Here is a 7078-nt window from a genome sequence, read left to right as displayed (position 1 = left end):
AAAGGACAGAGTAAAGTAATTGACAGAACATTGATTGATGATCTCAATTTCACTTGTATCCTTAATAGTGATGTGATGAGCAGATGGGTTACAAGATATGAGGATGCAAAGACAAAAAGGCTGCAAGCAGAAAGAGCTCTCTTTCGGAGGCAACATGGCTCTCAGAAGGCGTACCCTAAGCATCTAGCAACACTTCCGAATGATATCCATGTTGATTGGTTGCATGAGGAAATGGAGAGATCAGAGAGCGACGAGGGGCTGCATATCACGGCGGAAGAATGGGAGTATGCACGAGGATGCATGTTAAAGGTACATAGAACTAATGTTTTGCATTAGTTGTAAGTGATTTGCTTTTAATATTTATTCACATTGCTTACACAAATATTGCTTCTATTTTGGTCCAGTGCACTATGTTCAATGCTATATGGTGTGAAGGCAAGCATTTTCGAACACAAAGAATTGATGAAAAGAGAAATACACAAGATTGCGGTGTCATTAGTAGCTTTGAGGGAGCTAATGGAAAAATGGATGATTATTGTGGCATAATCCAAGACATATTTAGGCTTGACTTTCGTCGCTTCTTTGTGTATGTTTTGGATGTCAAATGGCAAATGAACGTGGTGGAAAAAGGGCCTGATGCAACGATAAAACGCCATGCAAGTGGCTATGTAACTATTGACTCTACAAAGTTTTGGCAAACAAAGAAAGATAGGCTCGTATTGCCACAACAATGTGAGCAGGTATGCATTTTTTTACTAATGTGTTTCATGTACATATATATCTAAGCTCGCGTACCCCTTGACTTTTGATATGCTAATTAATTACTATACTATGTGTATTTGAGTAGGTTATCTATCTACCAATGGTGCATGACATTAAATGGTGGTACGTCATCCCTATTGCACCACGTTCCAAAGTGATGTATAATACATTCACTGATATGGAGCATATGGAGGATACAACAAGCCGCAATGAAGATGATGTCGAACATGCCAATGAAGATGTTGTGATCGATGATCAAGAAATAAGAGATGATCATGATAATGAGGATGAGCATGCCATTTCTCATGATCATGAGAATGACCCTACCATTGAGGATGATGGTGATGTTGACGAGGATGATCAGGACATCGATACCATTATCAATGGAGTACAGAATATCGATAGTGGAATAAATTTAATCGTAGCCTTACAAATTGATCAAATGGATATTGATGTTGATCGTTTGGCGAGGATGGATCTTATTGAAGATGAGATCGAACCCTAACCAATCCGTCACTGTACGTTCTAAATTGATGACATTTCTATCATCTCATATGCATGATTTATTTTTGAATATATTTCATTGTTGTAAATGCATGTAGTGGGATTGTGTAATGATGTATATTGTAATGTACTATGAGATGGTTTAAAGAAAATAGTTCTTAATTTTGTAAAGGAATTCAGTTTTTCTTTAGTTTTTTTTCAGTTTTTCTTTACCATGCGTGTATTAATCCGTGTATAGTGGCGTGTATTAATCCGTGTATGGTAGCGTGTATTATTTAATCCGTGTATGGTAGCGTGTATAGATGCGTGTATTACTGCATGTATATAAACGCGTTGATAAATGCAAATATACACGCGAACTTAAATGATAAAATACACGTGCCCGATTCTATTCAAATACAAGCGCGACCATACACGTGCTCGTAATTTATCGCGTGTATGAAACACGTGTATGGCAGCATTGTCTTGTAGTGTAAATACAGTCTCGGTGGAGTTTCTCTTTAAACAACAAGTTCCTCAACTGGTTTGTTTTTTGGGGATCGATGAGACCTTGTATTGAGGGAGAGTATTTGACTAAACATTACTTGCTTTGGGATTTGGGGATAGGCTTACTTCTTACCCTCGGGAGTCTTTTCGACCACCCTGCCGCCGCCGCTATCAAAGATTCAACACTTGTGCCCACCTTTGAGATTATCCTCTTTGCGGAGGTAATCTCTTACGGGGTGAGGGCTAGGGATAAGGAGGGGGTGAGGGCTAGGGATAAGGAGGGGGTGTCCACATGGTGCATTGGCAAATGTGCATGAACACTCTCCAATGGCTTCCTGAACTGGGGGATAGTACTAGGCAGTCTCTCTTCTTCGAGCATGGGGCTAAGAAGGGGGTGCTCCTGCTAGAAATCCATGTTGTCCAATTCTCTCTCCACTTTTCTAGGGAAGTCTTCCACGTGTTGGGTACTTGGAATGGTCTCTTCTTCACTCTGCTCCATCTTCTGGCTATCTTCCGGTTGGGTAGGGTCACTTAGGTCCACCAGCAGGGGTGCAAACTTGTTGGCGTTCTTGGTCCTCTGCATGGCTTGGGGGGGGGGCATTCTCCTTACCGAGGTCTGAGGTGGGAGTTCTCTCCAAGAAGTTCCTAATAAAATGCCCCTACTTATTGTACTACTAGAAGTAGGCATTCGGGAGATTTTTGTAGACTATGGGCTGTTCTAAGACCAGATCCTCCCTACCTAGGTGGATAATCAGGGTTTCTGGAAGGGCAAAGCTCAAGTACGTGTCGATTGTGCCAACGAGGGTTAAGGTCCTTATGGGGTCTGTGACCTAGCACTTTAGTTATTTTTAAAGGTATTCTTATAAGCTTAAATTGGGGGGTGTTATCATCTTGTGAACATCATATATAGGGGGTTTTCTTGAGGTTCATGCACGCAGGTGACGTCCCCCTTTATTGTGTGTGAATCCCCCAAGGTGAAAGCAGTGTCATGTCCTCGGATCCATGGCGTGAAACAATGCTTGTCTGTGCAGATGAGGATATGATCCATGTGGCATGAAATAATGCTTGTCTCTGCAGATGAGGATGGCTCTAAAGGTGTCCAATACAAGGCTGCTAGTGAAGGAGATCGTGCAGAGCTCAAAGTAATCCAAATGGAAAGGATGGATTTGGACATGATCAAGATGAATGAGGAGGCGGTTGAAGTATCCGAAGAGATCGAGTTCAAAAATAAAGAGACTATGGCATTGAACATCACAGACAATAAGCTGATCCAGTTCATCTTGTAACTAGTAGAACTACAAGCTATACTGTAACAAGTTAAGCTTCCTTGTAAAAAGCTTTTTCTAAAATATTCTCTTTTTTAAAAAATCTATTTTCAGCCTTTTTTCCCAAAAAATTAGAAAAAATGGAGTTTGCCTAGAACCAATCGGTCAATTTTCGCATGTTTCTAGGTCACAAAAAAACTGCGAATTGGGCTAAAAGAACAACTTTTACATGTGATTGGAATATGCGAATTTTACACATGATTGGAATATGCAAAAAAGAAACCATTGAGAAAATGATCATGACCTTATATTTTAGGGTTGCTCTTTGCAAGCTCTAAGTGAAATTCCATTGAGGTAATTTGATTTAGGACGAATCACGGATCAAATTTTTTTGAAAAGCGTTAAATTTTTTAAGAGCAAATGAAAAATTGTCTTTGTCGGTAAAGGGAACATAAGAATATCATAAGAAAATCATAAGAAAATAGTTGTAAGATGAAAGGTTTCCTTTAGCAGCACGTGAAAAGGAATGGGAGGGAAACCTTTTAAAAGAAAACCAAAAAAAAAAAAGCTTTGAATCCGTCGTGCAGCAGTCGGCGCCCCTTGAACAGGCCAAACCATTTGCATTGAATCCCATTGGCCAGCTGCTCCTCCATTTCTGAGCGAATCTTTTCTACCAGTTTTCATTCATTCTTGATTAAATTTGAACCAGCCCTTTGGATTTTTACTCGGCCAAGGCAATCCTTTCCCACACTCAGCCCAGGCCAGGGTTTGGTTTCCCACTGCACTCTCAAATGCTTTGAGACGATGGGGTGTGATCCCACGCGAGGCTGATAATCAATTTGCATATTTGAATTCTTGTAATATCACCTTGGGTGGAGAATCAAAGGTCAAAGAATCTTTTCGGACCAATTGAGAAATCCCAGCCAGAGGAACAATGGAAAAGGTTGGAAAAACCTCTGTTTTATTGGAAAATTTTCATGAATTTTCTGGCTTTATAACTTAAATTTTCGTGAATTTTCTGGCTTTATAACTTAAATTTGTAAAAATTGATCCCTTTTCTTCTAGGCAAGCCCAGAATTTGGCCGGGATTTTTAAATTTCAACCGATGAAAAATACACTAAAGGTAAGTTTTTCATGAACAATGAAGTTAAAAATTTGAAACACACAAAACCCAAGGGCTCAAATCCATCAAACCACGACCAAAAAGGGTAGTGTTGCCATTTCAAACTAGTGCAAGAGTACTGCTGAAAACGAGCAGAGCAAATGGGTAACGTCAATTGAAATATTGCACAAGTGAAAATATGCTAGGGGATCACAAGGATCAAACTTTCCACGCATGGATCAAACTTGAGCATTGAAGCACCTAAACTATGAATATCCGGCTATCATGTAAAGGGGAAAGTTCTTGAGAAAAGCAAGAATTCTCCAAAATTTTGAAATTGAGAACATTAAACAATTAATTCAAGGCACATAGGCCATTGTTTGTTAATACGATCCAATTAGGACACAAAAAAAAAGGTTGTTTGACCTCAAATTTGTCATCAACACTGCACACACTGACACTAAAAACGATATACGGATGCTAAATTTGCTAGCCAAATTTCTCAAAATTAAGTGGAAAAGCATTGCATCACACACTTTTTCACAATAATACATAACAAAGTTCTGCAAAACCTAGCATAGAAAAGTGTAAAAGGAACACAATCAAGGGCCAAAATAAGAGCAAATGACACTTCTTTTGAACTATAATAGTCCATGCTATCAACAAGCATGGGCAATGATACAAGTGAGTCAGACTACTATAGCACCGACAAAGATGAAAGAGAAGCCTAAAAAGATACTGTTGTGCCATTATGATCATAACAAATTCCAAGACTTGATCTTTGTAGATAGAAGAGTTAATTATTGGATCAAGCTCCGATAAACAGCTAACTAATCATAGTGGAAAAGTCGATAGAAGGGGAGTCATACAAAGACCCACCAAAAGCCAAAGTGGCCTACAAGGACAAAGAGGGAGCAATCTATATGCTGCCCCTAGAAGACAAACTGCAAGGACTTAAATATTCAATTGGAATACAAAATGAAGAACAAAGCTCTCCTAAAAGCAGTACCACAATAATTCAAGGCCAACCCTCAGGCTCAGAAAAGGACTCCACCAAAGTAACATGTATTGATCTAGGCAACAAAGCGTATACATGCGGCCAAAACATTTCAATTGCCAACGTTGCTAAACAAAGGACATCACAAGCAATCCATTGCCAACCAAGCAACTCCCAGCTCAAGGAGGTAAGTCCCTTGATCTCAACAGTACAAAAAATACAGCTCTTGTTAATAGAATGAAAATCAATGATGAACAAGGGTCTTTAGAGCCTATTATCTTCACAATAAGAGCTTTATTGAGCATCTACTCTCCTCACAGGGGAGTACTCTTTGTTTCAAACCACCACCCGAGTAACCATGTGCCTAAATGACTAGAGCTTAGTAATGTTCAGCAACCTCAGACCAAAGTCATCATGTACATAGATGAGGCCAATAATTTGTATGGACCAATCCCACAAAATGAGTCTCATCAAGAGGACTTACAATACCACAAAAGAAAATTCTAGGCAAGACACCCCACTCCGACTTCTGGTGAGGTTTTTCTTGGAATATACAAAAAAGAAACCATTGAGAAAATTATCATGACCTTTATATTTTAGGGTTTGTTTTTGCAAGCTCTAAGTGAAATTCCATTGAGGTAATTTGATTTAGCACGAATCACCGGTCAAATTTTTTTGAAAAGCGTTAAATTTTTTAAGAGCAAATGAAAAATTGTCTTTGTCGGTAAAGGGAACATAAGAAAATCATAAGAAAATAGTTGCAAGATGAAAGGTTTCCTTTAGCAGCACGTGACCCGGGGGAAGGAAACCTTTTAAAAGAAAAAGAAAAAAGAAGCTTTGAATCCGTCGTGCAGCAGTCCTTGAACAGGCCAAACCCATCCTCTCTGTGCCACCACGAGTTTTTTTATGGTGGTAAGGTCACAAAAGCAGTGGGCGCCCGTTGAGCATGCCAAACAAAGGTGATCGCTGCCCCTCACACCAAAGGTGATTGCTGTGAAGCACAGCCACTAGTAACACATGGCGTTCCCACCCCCCCCCCTACTGCCCACATGCCTGTAGCACTACACAGACAAAAAGAATATATATATATACAACAAAAAGGACTTTTTGTGGTTTGCACCCTCCACCATTTCACCCTCCGTAGCTCCTCCATTTTTGAGCAAATCTTTTCTACCAGTTTTCATTCATTCTTGATTAAATTTGAACCAACCCTTTGGATTTTTAACCGGCCAAAAGTTAAATTAAGGCAAACCTTTCCCACACTCAGCCCACGCCAGGGTTTGGTTTTCCACTGCACTCTCAAATGCTTTGGTGTGAAAGGGTGTGGTCTCTCAATATGAACAAAGATGTTATTGTAAACATCATAGTGAAATTCTGTACTTGTTGTCTTGATTTTCTTTCTGCTCGACCCTGTGTCTACTGTTAGTGTGTCCTCAATGTGATAAAACTGTCCTATAGCTCACTGCACATCATCATTATTGATACGCTTGACATTGTGAATCACCTTGAGTGTAGAAAATAAAGTGCCAGTGATTCTTTGTCTTAGAAATGCATCTTTTATAACCTGACGAATTGCTTGGTACCCTTTCATGCTGATTCCAGCCGCATCACAAGCATGCTGATTCCAGCCGCATCACAAGCATGTCAACTGAATTAATGAAGAATCGATGGAGGTGGTAATCTTGCTCACTACATTGCTGACAACAGCTTGGCATATTTCAGGATGATGAGGGGTCAGTAACAATTGAGAAAATATCCTTGGTATTCAGAATGGCTTTGACCAAATCCTTCCATCCCTCTTCATTAGAACCACACACCTCTTGCAGAAAATTTCTGGCAGAACACAAATCATGACTATTTTATTTAAATCATTGAGTGCATAATGAAAGTTTATGTTACTTACTTTGTTGTACGAATCCTTTTCTTCTGTGCTCCACCTTTAAATGCAAGAGATTCTATACC

This window comes from Cibotium barometz, chromosome 34 (genome assembly GCF_041138505.1).
Source record: "Cibotium barometz isolate CiBa-2024 chromosome 34, ASM4113850v1, whole genome shotgun sequence".
NCBI classification, from domain to species: domain Eukaryota; kingdom Viridiplantae; phylum Streptophyta; class Polypodiopsida; order Cyatheales; family Cibotiaceae; genus Cibotium; species Cibotium barometz.
The sequence above is the reverse complement of the archived record's forward strand: the minus strand, read 5'-3'. Positions refer to the sequence as shown.